Raw genomic sequence first — 22057 nt, forward strand, 5'->3', positions numbered from 1 at the left:
AAAAGAGGAAATGTGCAGATCTATAAACACACACACACACACACACACTGGCGGACATGGATCACCTGAAGCAGACGTATGGGTTAGACACATTACCTTTGCCGCCGCCGCCGCCCCCCCCACACACACACACACACACACACACACACACACGGAATTCATGTATATGCACACACACATAAACCTCAACCTCCTAACTGACTCATGATCCTAGACACCAGCCGATGTAGGTCAGTGGTTTTGAATGTAGGCTTAACATAATACACACAGGTAGGGAGGAGGGGACTTTGAAGTTTCCACTAAAGTCATGCTGCTGTGAGATCAAGTTCAGGTTTCACCGATGATTCTTGCCTCAAAAGTTATGCCTTATTTGTATACTGGGCAGTTGTGTGCACATGAGGCAAGCTTAACTTCTTGGTTGCTTATGAACTACAGCGCTAATTGCTGTAATCTCATCACTTCTATTTTGTAATCCTGTTTGCTGCAGAAGTAAATCAATTACGACAAAACAAAATAGGCAATTAAGCGTTGTTCCTTCCCAGTGCTAGAAGAAGATTGAGGAAGTGTAATATCACAAAGAGACACGACTGATAGTACGGCTTTATTAAACACAGTGTGTCCGTAGAGTACATGAGGGCTCACCTCATTATTTCACTGCTGCTTATTTTGCTCATTTGCATGTTAAACACAACCTAACAAACTCGGCACCCTAATTCTGCCGGATCGGAGGCTTTTCCGGGTTTTCGTTTCTTTGGGGAGGCTTCGCTTCAAACCGGTGATCACCAAAAATGGATTCTGTTGTTCCGGCGTTCCCAACACTAACATACTGTGTGTGAAGTTACTGTGAGGGCACATGAGGTGATGAGGATGCAGTCAAAATCATCGCAAATTATCGCAAATGTGCAGAAGAATATGTCTAGTTTACAGATATCTCATCTTTTCTGGGTGTCAGTCTCCGTGTATATCACCATGGGAACTGTCAGTACACTCCACTCAAACGACTCCTGTGCATTTTTTTAAGACATGATAAGATACATGAACTGTCTAACAATGGGACAGGGACTCACTTCTCTCATCCGCAATAAGAAACAAAAGAAACAGTTTGACTTTAAAGCTTCAAACAGCGGATTGAGAGCCTGCAGAGCTCCTTCCCCCCCCCACCCCCCCACCCCCATCTTCTCTGCTGGACCCTGCCGTAAATTGCCCCCTGATTTTCTGCCTCAAGGCACATTCACACTTAAGAGACCCCATGGGGTCTGAGGAGAGATTGTGTGTGTGTGTGTGTGTGTGTGTGTGTGGTGTGTGTGTGTGTGTGTGTGTGTGTGTGTGTGTGTGTGTGTGTGTGTTAATCTGCAGGACAATGGGGGCCCTGTCTTCACCCCACACATACAGAATTAGGGCTAGGGGGCTCACAGCTGAGCAGCTTACTGACAATAGAAACTGGAAGTGTGTCTCCATGTGCATTTGTGGGTGTGTGTGTGTGTGTGTGTGTGTGTGTGTGTGTGTGTGTGTGTGTGTGTGTGTGTGTGTGTGTGTGTAAGTGTGTTTGCATGCTGCCTCCTGCCAACACATGTGTCAAACACAAAGCCATCCAACTGTCCACACGGCCCAGGGGAGAAGGATCGACAGAGAGGGAGGGATAGATAGATGGAAGGGGAGAGGAGAGGAGAGGAGAGGAGAGGAGAGGAGAGGAGAGGACAGAACAAAGGCAGAGGGAGGAACAAGGGGGTCTGAAACGAGCAGCCTCGGGGTGAAGGGTGAGGACAGCTACAGGGAGAGAAATGGTAGAACAGTACAAATACAAAAAAAGAAAAGAAACAGTAGATGGTAGAATGACATACAGATGGCCTGAGAGAGAGAAAGAGATACAGGAGCCCGGTCCAGTCTGGACCAGGTTTTGATGGATCAGCTGTTGTTTTCACACATGGACCCAAACATTTACATCCCTGTATCTGTGAGGACCAGGATTATCTACTCTCGCCTAAAACACGTGGAGCAGTTTGATGTTTTTTTGGGAAATATTAAGAAAGATTAATATAATTTGTAGTTTTCAACGAGCGTTTTTTTGTACAGTTTAGCTAAGCTAATCGTCACCTGGTTTCATATTTAGCGTTCAAACGTGTGTGATGTGAATCTTCTCATCTAATTCTCAGTAAAAAAGAAACATTCCTTTACACCTAAAGTCCTGATCGTAATCTAACATCATCAACCATGAGGTGATAATCTGCAGAACCTGATTCTTCACTTTTAAAATGCTCGTTGCTTTGCTGGGGGTTTTTTTTTTTTTTGCACCCAGGGAAGGTTTCCAGGAAAGTTTCCAGTGAATGTTTCAATCGCAGATCTTCCCTTCGCTTGTTTTTCCTCGGTGACCGTACCCAAACCGCTGAAGCATAACTTCTCCATTTAGATCAGGAAATCGGCTTTCATCAGCCGAGTGTATTTAAAAACCTTCTCTATGACATCCATACACGGTAGCATGGAGACGTTTCCATGAAATACATGCTTAACTGATACCTAATCCTAATCCTATTTAAACCTTGAACTAACCTCAATGTAACCCTTTAAATCATAAATCATAATCTTCACACCCCAGTCCTCAGCCTATGAGAGCCCTTTAAAGGAGGACATTAATGAGAGGACAAGAACACCAACATTGAGCCGTCATAGTGTGCGAACACAAGAGAAAGGCCGACTGACACACGCACACACACACACACACACACACACACACACACACACACACACACACACACACACACACACACACACACACACACACACACACACACACTCCACTCCCTTTCCCTCTTACACACACGTCGATACAGATGCTGGCCATCTGAGTACAGCAGGTAGGCATTAAGTCAGCCCGGCTGCACAATCAATGATGGTAAATGAAGGCAGCAGGAGGGACAGACTGCGATCTGCTGGTTTCATTTCCTCTCTCTCTCTCTCTCTCTCTCTCTCTCTCTCTCTCTCTCCATTAAAACACAACCTTTCCATGTCTTGTTTCATTATGGGAAAGCTCTCCACGTGAGTCACTGTCTCACTTTAAAACACATGCAGAGTTTTCTCTCTTTCAAGCTCTTTCAATTACGCCGTCACCGGGCCTCATGTCTGTCCCTCGCTGTCTCAAGAGGACACATCTGAAACCCTGGTTTGAAGCTGGAAAAGGTTTCCGCGGCTGACACTTTTGGAAGACACTTAAGCCGGCGGTTACACCAAATTTTCACCCCGCCGTATTCCGGGAACTTTGAAGAGTTGTTTGTTGTCTAAAAAGAAGGGAGCGTGTCAGCAAGTCCAAGTTCTCAAAAACACTTGGCGTGACAATAAGCAGCCTGACATATGAACATCACATGACGTTCATACGTCAGCGTTTCCTGTTTACACTAGATCAGCATTTTCAAAAATATCTCTTTTCAACAGCGGCTCAGTGATTCTACCACTGATGTTTCAATTAGTCCAGTTGAAACGATTCTTATGCCATTATTGTTGATTCATCTGTCAATTATTATAAATCATATTTGTTAGTATAAATGTGATTCGTTTTTATTAGTTTGGTCTATAAAATGTCAGACGATGGTGAAAAATGTCTTTTCCAAAGCCCAGGATGACGTTTATTGTTACAAAGGAGAAAAAGAAACCAGAAAATATTCACATTTAAGAAGCTGGAATCAGAGAACTCGAACCGATTAATCGATTATCGAAAAATAATCGATTAATTCAGCTGAATTTATGTCCGTCCTTCGTCTCTTTTACAGCTGCCTCGTGGCCTGTTTCCTCCCCTCCTCCCCTCCTCCGTCCTCCGTCCTCCGTCCCTCCCTTCAGCCCTCCATGTCAACCCTCTCCTCCCTCTGTCTGTAGTCCACATCTCCTCTGTCTCTGCCCATCCATCCATCTTTCCACTCCTCTCCTCCCACAAATTTTTTCCTCTCCCTCTCATTACCCTTGTCCGTCCCCCATCCTCCCTTTTTTTTCCTCGCAACATCTGCTGGTCTGCGTCTGTCACTGTTGACCCCTCGTTTGCCACGTGCCAAGTCCTCCTCTCTGTGTCCCACAGAGACCCTAAATCATTAACACACACACACACACACACACACACACACACACACAGACACACAGACACACAGACACACACACAGATTGGCTCCTGATAGGTGGCTGTCTCCCACCCACAGAGAGTGAGAAAAGCCCACAAACTCAAACTGATTGCAGATTCTCATTTCATCGCTGTATTATTTTACAATTTGATGCTTTTTAAAAGGCCAAATCCTTCAATCAAAAAGAGGCAGAGAAACTCAAAGAAGATTTAAGATTGTCACTCTGAAGCGCTGATTAAATCACAGCTACACACACACACACACACACACACACTTCGGCGCTGACATTGGCATTTGGGTTTTAGTGCTAAAACACAATAGCTTTAAGAATCCCCAGCTAATGAGAAAGTGTGCCGCGTATCGCTGCAGAGTCCCAGACTCGGCGTCTGTATCAGTGGTAGTTAAGGAGCGTTAGTAAATCTCGTTTACGGGTCAACCTGCAGGGCAGGAAGTCCTAAGCGTCGCCAACAGTCTGCGTTGTAAGTAGGGATGGGTATCGTTTGGGTTTCTTTCCGATACCGGTGCTAAAACGATACTTTTAAAACGATACCGGTGTCTAAACGGTGTCTGAACCGATACTTTAAAAAAAAAAACAAACACACAAAACGACGATTAACGACATCAAAGAAAGGCTTTTTTTTTTTTATTGTCAAGGCAATTTGTTTTCTTCAAATTGAACAATACATGAACTGTTTGAAGTATACTATAAATATAAATAAATACAAAAACACTTGGCTTCAAACTACAGCTTCAAACTTTTTAACTTCAAACTATGAACAATATATTAACTGTTAACAACAGTTTACAGTATACTTAAATAAATATAAATAAACTTCAGCGATTCTTTTGCAGAAATATGAGCATATTTGCCTCGGCACCGAAAGGAAGCAGCGAAATCTGCGCTGGGTTTCGGTCCGGTAGGCACCGGTCGTATAGGAACCGGTTTTCGGTACCCAACCCTAGGTTGTAAGTTCGGCGTACGCTCGGGCTGCGACAATAAGAACGTTATACGGCAAGAAACAGCGGCTTACCGCTGGGACGGAAAGAACAGTGTGTCCTCGTCATCAATATGCTGTCTGTACAGGACGTTTCATAACACTGTGGTTCACATCAATGACATGTCCTGCGTGAATTTGAAATTGTCTGACATTTCACTTCGAGGTCCGAAAAGGTGACCGAAAATGAGATCACATCACAAACCACACCGACGCACGTCCAGTGGAGTGCAGACACACAGACACACACACACACACACACACACACACACACACACACACGGCAGTCTTTGTGTCTGCAGCTCACACATATTTTTTAAATATAACAACATGCATATGGATATGGCGATTGTGAAATCTGTGTAAAATAGCCGTTCTGCTACTGAATCGTTCTTTGTTTCAAAGATCAAGAAACCCCATCAGAGTCAGATCAGATCAGCAACATGGAGACGGAGGTAATCGTTGGAGACACAGACGTATTGTCATTATCTCCCCCCTACACACACACACACACACACACACACACACACACAAGCAAGAACAAGCTGTCGGATAGACAAGCAAAGGAAAAAGCAAGCAGGCTCGAGGGTATTCCTTCACACAGATTCACTTTTATCTCTTTTCAAACACAAAAACATGTTGTTTTTCTTAAATTGTCATGAAAGATATGAACAGACCGTTACCACACAGTTATGGAAACACACTTCTGAGTTCATGATTGTGAGTGTAAAATCAGCGTAATGTGATCGTAATTCATTCATTCATCCGAGAGCTACTCGCCAAAAATTTTGCGTCCACTGAAAACAACGTCTGCATGGACACGTCTTTGTCCTGCATGCGTCTGTACAAAAGTGAAAGGTCAGCCAGATATGTGGACTGCAGGGTTGCTTGTCATCAATAAACGAGACACAGATAGTAAGTTATCAGGACTGCAAACTTACAAAAACACATCGACACACAGAGACTCCTGTATTTGCACAACACGGTTAGTTTCCTTACTGCCTTTTTCTTCATCTTTGCGGCGCAAAGTGTGCATTCAGAATCTGCGTCTGTCTGTTTAAAGTTCCCATCAACCCCCGAGTTTCATATTTTTCCATTTACAACACGTCAAGAGAACTACGTACGAAACGTGCGATCAGGTTGACACGCGCTCTGTCGCGTTGTCGTACCGTTTGACGAAGGTGCCACCGTCTTCCTCAGAGATTTTTAACTGAACAAATACCTATTCACTTCACTGGGTTCAGACCTCTGACTCCGCCCACAACCACCGAGTTTGAGTGGACGGATTGGTCTGACGTCGTGACACGAAACGGCGGTTCAAAGTGAATCACCACGACGTCTCTCAATCTGTCACGGGCTGCTGAATAAAAGTTTGGAATTTGATATGAACGGCATCTCAATATCACCAAAACATCAGAGTTCTGTTGTTTTTTTCCCGCCACTTTTAAAACACCGGCAAAAAGGTATGTTGTAACACACACACACACACACACACACACACACACACACACACAGAGACAGACCTCGGGCGACAGCAGGAATCTGCAGAGCAGGCAAAGTGACCCGTAGGAGACGACAGCCGGGTTAAAGAAGAGACGAGGATCTCAAGAGCCGAGTGATATCGAGCAGCGGAGTGATATCGAGCAGCGTTCTGGTCAGCGCAGCGGCACGGCCGGCACTTCCTCAGGCCACAGAGACGGTAGCAGCTCACAGCAGCTCCGGTCCCTCCAGACGGACCGAGAGGGAGCGCCAGGCCGCTGGCAGTAATCTTCTTTACTGTGGGATTAGCTAGGTGCTGCTAGGTGTCGCTCACTCGTCTGTCCGTCTGTCCGGCTCCGTGTTGACCTCACCAGCACTCTCCTTCACTCTGTGACTCATTCCGTGCGTCTGTCCTCTTCCTGAGTCTGCATTTACGTTCAAACCAGCGTTCGGATGTTAAGCTGGTGTTGGCGTTGATGCCTCGTGATGCTAATACACACCCGCCATTTCACAGTATAGAGCAGGGGTATTCAATTAACGTTCCAAAAGGTCCAGATTGAGAAAATCTCTTCGGGCAAAGGTCCGGAAAAATTACAATAATATCTAACTTGCGCTATTTAGTGCCATATATGAATATATATATATGAAAATATATGTTTGAAAAATGTGCATCTTAACAGCAGACCATCTCAAGGTGTCACTCAGAGAGAACCAGGACATTCTGATGTAGCATTTCAAAATTAAAGCCCTTCAAAATCGCATGCATGAGCTAACTTCAAATCACATGCATGAGACAATTTGTCTCCATTATTCTCCTGCCCTTCGTTCTCTTTCCTCGTTCCCCCCCCCCCGTGTGTCTACATCTCACTCGAGTCATGGAACTTGTCAGAATACCCATATCTGATTGGCTGAGCTGCATCACGTGATGTGATTTACGCCGCAGAACAAGTACCGTAAAGGCTGAAAAAGCTGCGCCGGTTAAAATACAAGCGCTCCGTCAAAATGTAATAATTCTCAATTATCTATCGGTTTTAGGTCCTGGGTCCGGATACAACGGCGTCTGGGTTCCGGATCCGGACCGCGGTCCGCCTATTAGTGACCCCTGGTATAGAAGAACACCCACGAAGTTGGTTTTCATGCCAATTGAGCGAAACGCAAGTACGACACCGACTACATGAGGCATGGGTTTATTACATGGAGGACAAAAGAGGACAAACACCTCGGCGTGTTTCGTGCAGCGAGGTTCTGGCACAAGAAAGCATGAAGCCGTCAAAACCGAAGCGGCGTTTGTTGGATCAATCCGCAGCGGATCAGCTGAATCTACAGACGTCACGTTAGGCGATGTCGTGTCTCGTTGGGACTCGTTTCTTCTATATTTGGCTCTTGTCTTCCATGGAGTCTGAATAAGGACCGCTAACCTGACCCGTGGGCTCATGTGACCCACTGTGTCGAGCCATACCTTCGCTGCAACGGGACAAGAGGAGAAACCCGATGAAACTCAATGCAGCAACAGACGGTGGTAGCGTCGCACATTCAAACTGCTTATCTGCTCCGGAGAGGGGAAAGGTCAAACCGATGAATATCTGCTTCTGAAAAAAAAACAAAAGACCTCGGCTCATTATGCATCGACCTCACCGAAAACCCCCTCGTATGTCAGACGATCTAATGTTGCCATGACAACTACAGAAGTACTGAGGAGGCACGCGCACGCACACACACACACACACACACACACACACATGCAGAGACAGACAGACAGACGTTCAGGCGACAGCGTTCAGTAGGATGTCTCCAGCGTGAGAATAAGAGGGAAGGATACTGTATGGAGAGCCAAATATAGGAACAGAATAATGAGCCTCTTATCATCTGATCCATCGTTTCCATATCTCCTCTGCTTCCCTCATCGCTCCATCTCACTGCCACCCCCCCCCCCCCCCCCCCCCCCCCTCTCCTCTCCTCTCTTCCCCCTTGAATGGACCATAATATTTCCCCAGGGCCACTCTCCTGTATAAAAGAGATATATAACACCGGGAATGTTCAATTATTTTGACAGGGGCAAGCTTCTCCTTAAAAAAGAAAACAGTCACCGGCAGGATATTGGACAATTTCCGCACCTCAAGCACAGAATACTTGCGTCTGTCAGACCGTGGCGGTTCATGGATTCAGATAACAACTAAATCAGCTCAGTTGACAAACACAAAACATACTTATATAGAGCTCTAACTCACTAATCCTCCATGTTTGATGTCAAAATCACAAGAGACTCAAAGCTCATCTGGACTCTCTCTTTCAGGCTTTGAAGGTGTGTCTAACACAGACACACACACCATCCAAAAAAACCCAAATACATATGACCCCCCCATCGCAAAGCAGATAAAAGACGCAAATCTTCACATTTGAGGAGCTGTAAGCGACACATATTTGGTGTTTCTACTTGAATGATGAACATCAAAATTGTTTCTTAGTTTAAGCGTCGATTGACGAATTGGAATTAATTGCCTAAATTGTTTTTAGCTGTAATCTGCACTCTTGCTGTCTCTCTTTCCCACACACACACACACACACACACACAAGCTCACAAACAGGTTGTAAGTTGGACGTACAGACTCTCCAGTTTCACAGCCACCTCCCGTTTCTTTGACTAATTCAAGGCGGTCGGTCGGATCCGTTACAGACGGCGGATAAACCAGCTCCGGAGGCCCAAAAGCGGAGAAGCGAACCAACGCTTTTACTCTTATCTCGCCGCAAACATCTTTGCCGGCGTCTGTCACTCGAACGCGAACACCTGTTATTTTAGAAAAAGGTGAAAAAAGGAGCGCGACGCACAGCTGGCTCACATACGTCCGTCTCTCTGAATGCCGTCTCATCGTCTCATCTGTTGGGCTGAACCGGCAGACGTCAGTCTTCATTGTACGGAAACATCTGTCCTCGTCTTCATTTCTTCCTCTCTCCCTCTTGCGCACAACACACGCAACACACACACATGCTGCTGTGTCTGACCCAGATCCTCGCTTAATGAAAAACTAAAATGAGTGAATGAATAAATCATAAGTGGGGGGATGCTCTCCCTGTTATGTGAACCTCGTGCCCTTTATTGGAATAGCTTCTCTCACATACAAACATTCTCTTACTCATTCTTCTGTTCGTTCACACACACGTTTGCTCCTCATCCTCTCTTGTAATACTCCACAAGTGGTAGTGTAATTGTCTCTCCCTCTCTTGCACACACACACACAAACACTGTGTTTCAGTATCCGGTAGCGAAGCACACAAAGTGCTGACTGAGATGACTTAGTGCTTCTGTTCTAAGTGTTCTCTGAGAGCTCCAGTGCGTTCATTTTGTAATTGAGTCTGGTGTGCGCTCGCTCAAAAAGCCCGTCGAAAAAAAGCGCGGCTGAGTGCGAATGTCACGCTAAAGAGGTCTTTCCGAAAAAACAAAAAAAGGCAAAAAGACACGGGCTGATGACACGGGAGGAGGCGGACCCTTCGGGAGACAATTCTAGCACCGTTTTTTTTACTGCAACGAAAACAACAGTGAAGGGAATTTTTTTTATGTTCATGAAGTGAGATAAAACATGCTGGTTAGATCCAAAAAAAAAACAAGTGATCACTGTCATTACCAATGTTCCTCTCTAACCATGGTGTGCAGAAAGCAACCAGTTACATGATGAAAGTCGCAACATATGAGAACTCCAGTTGTATGCGGGTTTGATGAGTCGCTGGATGAGGGGTTTTTTTGTGCCTTTCGGGGAGTTTAGTCACTTGAGTTACATCAATTTCTCCACCTAGCTGTGGTGGGGAAAAAAAAATGTATGAACTGCAGGTAGAGAAGCCAATCACAAACTGCCCACATGACTCCCATGAGGGGCTTGTTTTCCCACTATATTTATTACGCGAGAACACAACAATTTCCATTTTCCTTTTTAACTGAAGCGACGGCTTGAATTGCTCCGTGCGTGAGAGAAATATTTGACATCACAACTTACGAATTCTCCTCCTCTGGGCTCACGGCTAACCACCAGCTCGGTTTTGAAAATGGAACAGAATCCGAACCCTCAGTCACACGGCGCTGACGACGCTCTAAAAACACTTTTAAAAAGGGGGGGGGGGATTCTGACGGACTACTGACGGCTACGCTGGGATGGTTTATTCATTCAATTCTCAGCTAATATAAAGCATGCATAACTCAACAGAGACGTATAAATAAATACATTATTTCCGCCTTTCACTGGCAGCTTAACATATACACGCACATAAATATTCATAAACACACACACACACACACACACACAGAGACAGACAGACACAGACGGGTGGGCTCTGCTCCTCTCAGACTGGTGACACACTTCATCAAACTGTGGTCTGTTATTAAGTAGTGCTGACACACGTGTGTTTGTGCGTCTGCCTGTGCTCGTAATCATACCAGTGTGTGTGTGTGTGTGTGTGTGTGTGTGCAGCGTGCCTTCACAGCACGCGGTGATCCGGGTTTCCTCTCGGAAAGCTGTGAAGTGGCCAGATGAAAGCTCACACATCCGTGTCGTGACCGCGGGCGACGAGACGAGTTAGCGAAGACTTTAGAGGTCAGCTCGCTTTTAAATGGCTGGACGGTTTGTTAAAAAAAAAAAAAAAAGGGACGTTCACACTTTTATTCGTCACTTACGCCGCTGCCAGAACATCAACGGAGCTACGGCGGGAACTTTTACGTATGAATTCACTTGCTGGATATCGTGATAATTGATCTATTTTTGAATCATCCATCCATACAGTTGGGCGATAATAGTAGTTTAACACAGTATGCTCAGCTAGCTGTAGCAATGAGTCATTGACATTAACATGTCTCTATTCTGGGACTAAACATGTTTAAATTCACCCTAACCCCCCCCCCCTCACTTCTCACCTTTACAGAGACATCACCATCTGCAGTGACACACTCCCTCTTCTCTTATCCTCCTCGTATGCCGTTTAGGTCTCTCATCCCTCTCTCTCCCACACTTCCTTACACTTCCCTCGTCTGTTCTCACCAGCTACCGCCATCCTTCGCGTCTGAAATGACTCATTATAATAAGAGCTTCCTTCCAAATGCAAACCTCTTTTCTTTTCTCGTTTTGCTTCTTTCTCACGGTCCTTTCACCTGTCTTCTTTCTCTCTCTCTCTCACACACACACACACACACACACCTCCTTAGTTCCTCTTTCCTCCCTCAATCCGTCCTACCCTTCTTGCAAACTAGCTCCTTCCTTTTTTCTTTTTTTTCCCTTCACAATATCCGTCTCATCCTGTTACTACCTCCCTATGACTTGCTGTCGTCCTCCTTTCACACCCCTTCTGCTTGCATCCCTCATTAAGTTTTTGTGTGTATGCATAGTTCTGTTCATGCACCCCTTCCTTCCTCTCCAGCCCAAAAATAATGACCCCCCCCCCCTTGACTCAAAAGTGCCCATCACAGAGTTAATGAGTCACACTTCTGCTTTATCCCAACCATGATTTAGCATGACATGATATCAAAAAAAACTAAAAGCCCCCAGAGGGATACAAGCACACACACACACACACACACACATACATACATACACACACACACACACTCACACACATATATAGAGTCTCCTTGACTACTCTCTTAGACTCATGTGCAGCACTAACTCACTATTAAACAATAGGGAGCAGAAAGAACCAGCTGCAAGCCCCAACCAGCTGTGCTATTATAAACGCCCTGCTGTGTGTGTGTGTGTGTGTGTGTGTGTGTGTGTGTGTGTGTGTGTGTGTGTGTGTGTGTGTGTGTGTGTGTGTGTGTGTCATTTTATTTAGCATGCGTATATCTTTGTTTAAGCCCATATTAACTTTTCCCAAATGGGCAGCTTTTGATAATTTTCTGACCTTCCACCCTCATTTTAAATGTGTGTGTGTGTGTGTGTGTGTGTGTGTGTGTGTGTGTGTGTGTGTGTGTGTGTGTGTGTGTGTGTGTGTGTGTGTGTGTGTGAGAGTGTGTGTGGAGGACTATCTCCATAATTAGGGCAGACCAGCCACACATGGGTCTCCCCAGACACTTCCCCTCCAAGACCTAAATATTCATGAGACTCTAAACGCTTTCATGAGCTCTGTAATTATGGCCAGAAAATAGATGGAGAGAGAGAAAGAGAGAGAGAGAGAGAGAGAGAGAGAGAGAGACAAAGACAGAACGAGGAGAGAGCGGGAGCCAGGAGAGGAACTGCACTCACACTTTTACAACGCAGGCTGTCCCGCAGTATTAGCAGATATTAACGACGGCGACCGTCGGGCAGCTCTCCCACCCGAGCCAGAGAAGCTGGAGACTATTTTCTAGAGTCATCATAATATCATAACGGCAATAAAAACCAAACTGTCCCTCTGTTCTTTGCATTCGCTGCAGCAAGAGTTGCTTGATTTGACACGGAGAGCTCACTTTAAAGCTGGAATCTTAAAGCAAAAGGTTTGGTGTGTTTTATGCATGTTTGTAATCCCGAGGGGTTAAAAAAAAAATATCTAAATATTCGCATAGCTGGACCTCAGTAATAGTGAGGTCCAGCCTTACACGTTTATATACAAATGATTCTCTGCTCTTAACCCAAAATGACGCCGTATGACGTCTCACTGGTAAATAGGTGGATGGATATATATATATATATATATATATATATATATATATATATAGAGCTCTTGTGTCACAGAGTCCAAGGAATCAAAATCAATAATCGGTTTTGGCAGTATATGTTTTTGTGATGACTTCAAGAAACAGACTCCCTCAGTTCATTCCTCGATTGGCTTTGGAGTTTCTGCCAAGTAGAGCTGAGCGGGAAAAAACCCCCAAAACTACAACACCTGTTCATCATCCAGTCACATGCTGCTCAGTCCAGCTGCTTTCATTCTACTTCTGTATTCAAAACTCAACAACAGGTTGCTAAACGTCTCAGTCAAACAATGTTTATAGCTATCGGATATGTTGGTTTCAGAACGCTTCATAATTTGGCGTACGCAGAAAAGTTGTTTCACAAACTATTTGACAATACGACGACCGCCTCATTAACGCATACCGAGGCCCTGAAGGAATACTTTGATTTAGCATAAACCATAAAAAAAGCGGGAAACAGATGACCCTGGGTATAGAATCTACTTTCCAAACACGATAATCACAGATTTTGTGATTTAGTCACGCTCGCAGTCTCTCCCCCGTTTCCAGTTGTTATGCTAAGTTAAGCTAATTGTCTGCTAGCCGTAGCTTCAGATTTACATCACAGACATCAGAGCTCTCAGCAGGAATTCAAATAAGCGTATTTCACAAAATGCAAAACTACTTTTTATTATGAGGACGACCCATACATAATTTTTTTTTTCCACTTTGTTGCCAATTTTGTTATATCAATGTTTTCGCCAAGTCTCAGTGGTCTTCTATGGTACAATAAAAACATCGGCTGGGTTTCCCACAAGTACTGCAGCCCTGGGTTCATCCCATTCCCTTTAAGGCCCGAGGACGGATCTAATATCACATATTATATTAGTGTGAAAATTATGTGTTGTAACCAGACCTTAGAGTGCTGTCTGGTCTATTTTGGGGGTTTCTAAGTAAATAGTCGGAGAAGCCAGCAAGGATTCCGGTAGACAATATGTGAGGAGACTTCAAGGCTGCTAAAGAGAGTCTCTGGCAGGAAATTCTATTGTTCTTTCCTTTTTGTTAAACAAATGAATCGTAAAATCGGAGTATATCAGACAAGTGAATACACCCTGTCAGTTTTCATTCCATCGCATTTTCCTCAAGGTTTTTTTTTTTTTTTTTTTGCTGTGTGGCCAAAATGATCACATGTCTGCTTTGAAATCCAGGATGAGTCGATTTCATCCAACTGGAAAAGCCATCAGATAGTCTCCTGGAAGCCACGAAAAACCACAGGCAGCCTGCAGCACGAGGCGGCTGATTCAGAGCCGATTGCCCACATTTGACACATCGTGACGCTACACTGACACACACACACACAGAGAAGAGAACCAAATCAATATCGAGGAGGAACACTGACACTGACACACACACACACACACACACACAGACACTGAATCAGAACAAGATGACAAATTAGCAGGAGCACAGCACCTCGGACACTGCTGTCTTATATATGTAAATGAGCACACCGCTACTTCCACCACGCAGGCCTCTTTACTCTCCCGAAAACCAAAAAAAAAAGATGGGGGGGAAAAACTTCCGATCGATCAGACAAGATATCAAGACGAGATGATCGGGAGATGACATGAAGCCAAAACGATACGTGACGAGACGGGACGAGGTGAAATGAGCCAAGATGTCAGGGGTTTAAAAAAGGAGCGGACATTAGCTGCAACTAAAGTCTTCATGTCCGCTTGTGTGTCCTCAGCTGCACTCAGGCTGTATTATTATTATTATTATTATTATTATTATTATTATTATTATTATTATTATTATTATTAAGGGAGGCTTTGATTAACTACTCACTGCTGCAATCTTTTTCTTGGCAAACTGACACGCATCACACAGGATGACGACACGGCTGTCTGAGGACATCAACCTCGCCCTGTTGATGAGTCGGCTAAAACTCAGGAGGAGACGCGCCACCGAAGTTACAAACAATTTCAGGAATGCATGACAGCTCTGCCCGTCACTGGACTGCCGGGAGGAAATCTGCGCATATCACTGTAAAGTACACTATAATTTGAGTTATCCTGTCATTGTAATGGCCTCTGTGAGTCACCTACACACACACACACACAAACAGCCAGGTGTGCGCACACACACACACACACACACACACACACACACACACACACACACACACACACACACACACACAGGTTGTACACCACATTTAGACCCAAAGTACCCGTCAAGGGCAAGAGGAACACATTGTCTTCTTGTTTTTTTTTTCTCTCTTTCAGTTCATGTCATTGACTTTAAAGTGCAGCAGCGCATGAGAGTGCTGTTTTCCTTGAGTGACGTCTGTGTGTGTGTGTGTGTGTGTGTGTGTGTGTGTGTGTGTGTGTGTGTGATTTTTTTGTAAGCTCAGCAGTCTATCACTGACTTAACAAAAGGCAGCTGAATATAAATCCATTCCATCTCCCATCTGTCCGTGGAAGATTCATACATATACATGGTTTTTCTAGGACAGAAATGTATAAATTATTATACCAAAAGTGAACCAGACAGACAGACAGACAGACAGAGAGACAGACAGACAGGCGGATAGAAGGAGATACATACATCTATTTTCTAAATAGAGAGCTGAAACTATTGGCAATTAGCATTGAGCCATGCTAGCTCAGCTGTCGCCACTCAGGCAGAGTGATGCTTTAAGCTAAATGCTAACATCAGCATGCTAACATGCTAAACAATGACAATGATTGACATCCTGATGTGGAGCAGGTATAATGTTTACCATTGTTCACGACTTTAGTTTAGCGTGTTGTCATGCTAACATTTGCTAGTTAGCATTAAGTACAGCTGAGGCTTACAGCTGAGATTTCTTTTATCATTGTGTACAGTGTGTTTAGCTCACCGCTAACCACTAACAGCTAACAGCTAACGGAAACAACGGTACACACATTGCCGTACCAATCAGTAACTCAGCCAGAGCAAAGCAGGCAGACAGCTTTGTGAGTCTAATTTATTTATTTTTTTTGGCACTATTGTGTGAAATGTCAAATACAACGACTTCAAGGCGATAGCCTGCATACATTGGCGTTGTTGAGTTTGAAGGAAGTGTGTTTTACGACGTCTTACAGGACATAGGTGTCTAGACAGGGGGGGGTGGGGGGGTTTGGCCAACTGAGAGTTGTATTCATTCAATCACACAATTCAGTAGTGTGCGTTTCAGACACACATGGTAGAGATCTGCACTCCACTGAGTGCACCTTTCTAGTTCGGTAATGGTTTCTCTATCGATGTTCCCTTTAAGTGTTTTGCTGATGTTTGTGCCAAGAAATGTAAATGAGTTCGTGATGGTCATGGGTACTCCCAAAATGAGTATGGGGGATTTATAATGAGTGCTTGTGTTTTAAATGTGTCGAGCTGGAGGCTGTTATCAAGACACCAAATTGGTTGCTTGGGCTACATGCCCGCGGTATTGGTCTTCATTGGTCATTAATCCATTTAAGTTTCATGTTTGACCACCAAAATCGAACGAGTTCATCCTTGAATGGGTCAGATAGGCAGACAGATGGAGGGGCGTACAGATGGACGGACAAGCCAAAATCATGACGCCTACAGCCACGACTGCCACCATCACAGAGGCATAAACATAAAACAGACAGCTGCTGAGATATGTTAGGCCCAGACACACCGAGGCGATATCAAAGAACTAATGGCAACAAGGGCTGAGTGTCACGTTTGCCTCACGTTGCTGACCGCAAAAACTAACGACTAGCACGTACGTTCAGCGTCTGCGTGACGGGAAATCACTCACACATACATCGTCGTACCAGCAGATAGCTGTGGTCCGTATTTGTTATTCAACTTCGTTGCAGTTGGCCGTGTTGTGAATCGCTAAATTGGGGCCGACTAGTGCCAACGGTGTTATAGACGCACTACAAAAACCAGGGCCACCGATGGCCCAACGGCCCGAGCGAGCGTCGGCCCGGTGTATCAGGACCACTAGAGCCCCACCGCTAGCATGGCTAGCATTGCTAGCATTGCTTAAAACACCAAACATTCACTGGTCCCAGCTTCACAAATGTGAGGATTTGCTGCATTTATTTTTCTTAAAAATGACAGTAAACTGAATAGCTATTCATTTTTGGACTGTTAGTCAGACAAAAAAAAAAGCAAATCGAACATTTTTTTAAGACAAAATTACTGATGATGAATCAGTAATGGCAATGTTTGATGGTTGCAACTCTTGATATATAAAATCTAAATCTTTTTCGAAGCACCAATTCAACACTTTTCTCATGCTTGCCAAAAAACGTGACTCTCACCTTTAGGAGCACAACACACCGATCTATTTCACGACTCTATTTAGACCAGTTTGAGGCTTCACAGGTTCAGATCTTTCAGTCTGCTTCCTGCCTGCTTCCTGCGCTACTGTGCTTTGGCACACGCACACACACACAAAAAAAAAAAAAAACACCAGTTGGGGAGGTGGGCAAATCAAGTAATTAAAAATAATGACAATAAAAATACAGCTCATACTTACAAGAGACTTGGGCAAGAAATGGACCCAAAATCTGATCAAAATGTCTACGCTGTGACCAACATGTTGAGTTGACTCCTTGGCGGTTGTTGCCTTTTGACAACTGCTCGAAAAAAAAGTTGCCCGTCTCTGCAATCGCTGCATTTAAAATCAGTCCTCTGACATCACCGCCGCCCTTCTGTACAGGGATTAATCCAACGCGCCTCAGGCAGAACTTCCACTATCTCAGTTTAAGGATTTTTTTTAGATTTTTTTTTTACATAATGCCAGTCAGTATCTGTTCAGTTTAAGTAGCAGTGACAGGGTGTGATAAGACACAGCCGAGTTAAAAACCCCTTATCTGGCCTACGAGCCGAATCCCATCTGTCTCTCTCCTCACACTGACTCATAATGCTGCTTATTAGCCCCTCTGGAGGGATAACGGGGACATGGGGAGATTTTTTAAAAAGGGGGTGGGGGGGGGGAGATCAGGAAATAAAGACCAAGAGAAAACAGATTAGGAGGGAGAGAGCTGAGCAGGAGAGAGAGAGAAAGAGAGAGAGAGAAAAATGCAAAGAATGTACGAGACCGGGTGGAAAAAGGCTGAATTTGATATGGGAAATGGAATTGTGCTGCACTGAACGCTGCAGGTGTGAACAGGAAAAATATGAAATCATCCGAGATCAAGATCGAGCCAGTCAAATGAAATCACTTTGTATAAGTAAATAGCCCAGAAAGCTGTTTTAGCTGTCGTCTGAAGAGTAAGAGGTGAACGCATTTGAAGTTGAAGCGCCGGAGACAGTTTAGAAGAAGCGTCGGTTCACAATGGCAGCAGTCGAAATGTCGACATTTGCATTAATATTGCGTTTTAGGCTGAAGTTGGGACGTCAAAGATAGTGAGAGTAAATAGTTAATAATAGAGTTTGAGTTGAAGAGAGTGAAGATGTGGACAGGAGACAAAATACGTTGTGGAAATAGAACTGGGATGTAGAGGAAGTGCTGTGGAAGCAGAAAAAAGAAGAGGGTGAGATCAGGGAAGTATATGGACAGAAGATGAAAGAAGAGAGAGACAGGCGGTGAGGGTGTAGGGTGGTGGTGAGGGTGTAGGGTGGTGGTGAGGGTGTAGGGTGGTGGTGAGGGTCTAGGGTGGTGGTGAGGGTGTAGGGTGGTGGTGAGGGTGTAGGTGGTGGTGAGAGTCTAGGGTGGTGGTGAGGGTGTAGGTGATGGTGAGAGTGTAGGGTGTGGTGAGGGTGTAGGTGGTGGTGAGGGTGTAGGGTGTAGGGTGGTGGTGAGGGTGTAGGGTGTAGGGTGGTGGTGAGGGTGTAGGGTGGTGGTGTAGGGTGTAGGGTGGTGGTGAGGGTCTAGGGTGGTGGTGAGGGTGTAGGGTGGTGGTGAGGGTCTAGGGTGGTGGTGAGGGTGTAGGGTGGTGGTGAGGGTGTAGGTGGTGGTGAGAGTCTAGGGTGGTGGTGAGGGTGTAGGTGATGGTGAGAGTGTAGGGTGTGGTGAGGGTGTAGGTGGTGGTGAGGGTGTAGGGTGTAGGGTGGTGGTGAGGGTGTAGGGTGTAGGGTGGTGGTGAGGGTGTAGGGTGGTGGTGTAGGGTGGAGGTGAGGGTGAGCAGACTGCTCTCCCGTAGCGAGCGGCTGGTCAGATCCAGCGGACAGATAAATGACACCCTGTCAATATTACAATGCGCCATTTCCTCCGCCCCCTCCTTTTCCACATCCCTCCATCTCTCTCTCTCTCGCTCTCTCCCCACCAACCACCCCTCTCCCTTATCTCGACAAGTCATCCATCAACCAGCAGACTCAACACACACACACACACACACACACACACACACACACACACACACACTTTTTTTGCCTATTACTTTTTAAGAAACCAAACGAAAACCAAATTGAACATGTGAGGAGGGAGTTCCCCCCCCGTTTAAACTACTCTCCCTCTTCTCCTCTTCTGACTCCCTCATCCTTCTCCTCTGCCCTTCTTTTACACTCCATCCCTCTCTACTCCCCTTTCCCCTTTCCTCTTTCCTCGCCTCCCCTTGCTCTTACCAGCTGCTCCGCGTTTCCAATGTCCTTTCCATCTTAGCCGAGTAAATATGAAGGAGAACTGAGCACTGTGAGGATCCTATACCCGGTACAGAGCGACACTTCCTGTGGCCGACCTATTCGGATATTAAGCATCTTTAGGCTCTTTTATTGAGATATTAATAGAGCATTTCACCCAATTAGGACTCGAGAAACTCCTCAGAATAAACCATCTAGCTCAGTTTTGGTTGACCTACTCACAACACAAGACAGATGCAATGCGTGACACGGTATAGATGGCTTCATAGAATAATAATAAAATGAATATATATATATATATATATATATATATATATATATAAAAGTATACTTCTTGAATCCATGGTTTCTTGGGATTTTAGATGAATGCATCTGTCATTGCTCACTTATATATTACATCTATTCACCCCCCCCCCCCCCCCCCCCCCCCACATTCAAACGCATCACATAAAGGCAATCAAGAGACTCAGTCAACCTTTCCATCCCATTACTGAGTGTGTGTGATGACAGATGAGGTGCCATCACACACACACACACACACACACACACACACAGAGAGAGAGAGAGAGACAGTACATCATACAAGCGCGTGAAGGCACACACGTCGAAGTGTTTCCAACGTAACCTGTGAGGTTCGTCAAGCACATCGCTACGAAACAACCAAAAGTAGCCGCTGTAGAAAGAACGGGAAGTGAAATGTAAAAGTAATTCAACGAAAAGCGTTCTGCTACAAGTACAAACATTATTAAACACAAGGCATCGTTGGCAGCAGTCAGCTCATCCTGTGTAAACAGAAGGAACACTCACCGAACTCGTCTCGTCTGACGACACTTTTCTTCTGAGGACGTATCCGCCAGTTTGGGGGAGAACAGGAGGACCTCCTCTCTCTCTCTCTCTCCCTCTCTCTCTCCCTCTCTCTCTCTCCGCGATGACAACAACGACGCACCTTGTTGCAAAAAAAGATGCTACTTGTGTTTACTGCGACGCGTCTCTTTTCTTTGTGGCGGTGGAACTGCTTGCTCGATACTCGCAGACTCTCGGATGCGAGAGTGTCCGTTTACTCCGCGGGAGCGAGCGCCGATTGGTCGCTCGCTCCCACCACAACGCAGAGTTCTGCTCTGACGCGATTGGCTCGAGCTCCGGTGATGCGTTCAGCGGCGAATCGTAAACTCGTCGACTCTTGTTGCGCCGATTTATGGAGTTTTACAGAAACTACTTCCACTACTGCGACAGCTTCTACTGAATTGTTGACACTTGATTTTCAGCACCGAGGCGTCGAAAGACACACATTCTTTAACAAAGAGTGTATCTACTTGTAGTATAATTACACTAAAACGGCCATAAGATAACTCAATGAATCACATGGTTTCAACAGCCGTCAGTGTTTGAACTTCACTTTCCATTTAGCTGACTCCTCACTCGACGCTTACACTTAAATGGACACTTCAACCTTTTTCAGGTCCTAGGGCTGAAACTTAAACTTCCATTTTAAGTGCTTTAATCAATTTCTTTCAGTTGCTGCACTTCTACTTTGTTTTACCACCTTTCTACAATTACAATCTCCAGAATTCCGACGGCATGTGAAGGTTTCATCACACCCACGCTCTGTTTCTCCGTTCTTGGGCTCATCCCCAGACTGTGGTACCCAGCACAGTAATTATCACTAACACACATCAGCGGGTTAAGTGGAAGTCAATTTAGATACATAACCACCGGATCAATGGGCTGATCTGCTGTAATATCTAAAATCCGGGTTGTTTGGTAAAAGCAGAGCAGGGCTGATTCATTTGCATCGAGTTGTAATTTCGGGCCCCGTGTGTGTTTCTGCCTAAACAACCTTCACAGCAGCACTACAACATCGATACACACTCGTGCATTATGGCCCTTTGGTCACGGAGTCCAACCACGCCACGTATGATGATGGATTATTCCATTTTCCATCTACCCACGTTCATCGATTATCTAAATAGGAATCGATTCCTTTATTGGACTCCCATGTGTGAGCATAAAGACATGCGCAGAGTGATATTGTGTGCGCGTGCGATTGTAAATGAGAAATCAGTGAATTCAGTAAATTGAACTTGTGCGCCTTGTGATCAATTCTCTCAGGGGTTATTTGGCTCCCCCTGGTGGTGACAGTAGGCAAACACGAACGGGTCCTCTGTCCCCACACTTTCCCTTTCTATACTTGTCGTCTATTAAACGTGTGTACTACAGTAACACACGTTGTGATTTCTTCATTCAGTAATTATCTTAACATTCATAGAAGATCG

The 22057-nt window shown here is 45.1% G+C and overlaps 1 protein-coding gene across 1 annotated transcript in view; it reads right to left on the reverse strand.

Moving 5' to 3' along the window:
* Window positions 1-20813, reverse strand: part of LOC137866627 (SPRY domain-containing SOCS box protein 4-like) — a 65452-nt gene extending 44639 nt beyond the window's left edge. Inside the window, exon 1 of the mRNA XM_068702644.1 lies at window positions 20592-20813. The gene's annotated coding sequence lies outside the window, so the exon portion shown is untranslated. The remainder of the gene's footprint in view (window positions 1-20591) is intronic.
* Window positions 20814-22057: the final 1244 nt, after the last annotated feature.

This window comes from Cebidichthys violaceus, unplaced genomic scaffold (genome assembly GCF_023349555.1).
Source record: "Cebidichthys violaceus isolate CVI_PGR_0920_01 unplaced genomic scaffold, fCebVio1.0.p SCAF_87, whole genome shotgun sequence".
Lineage (NCBI taxonomy): Eukaryota > Metazoa > Chordata > Actinopteri > Perciformes > Stichaeidae > Cebidichthys > Cebidichthys violaceus.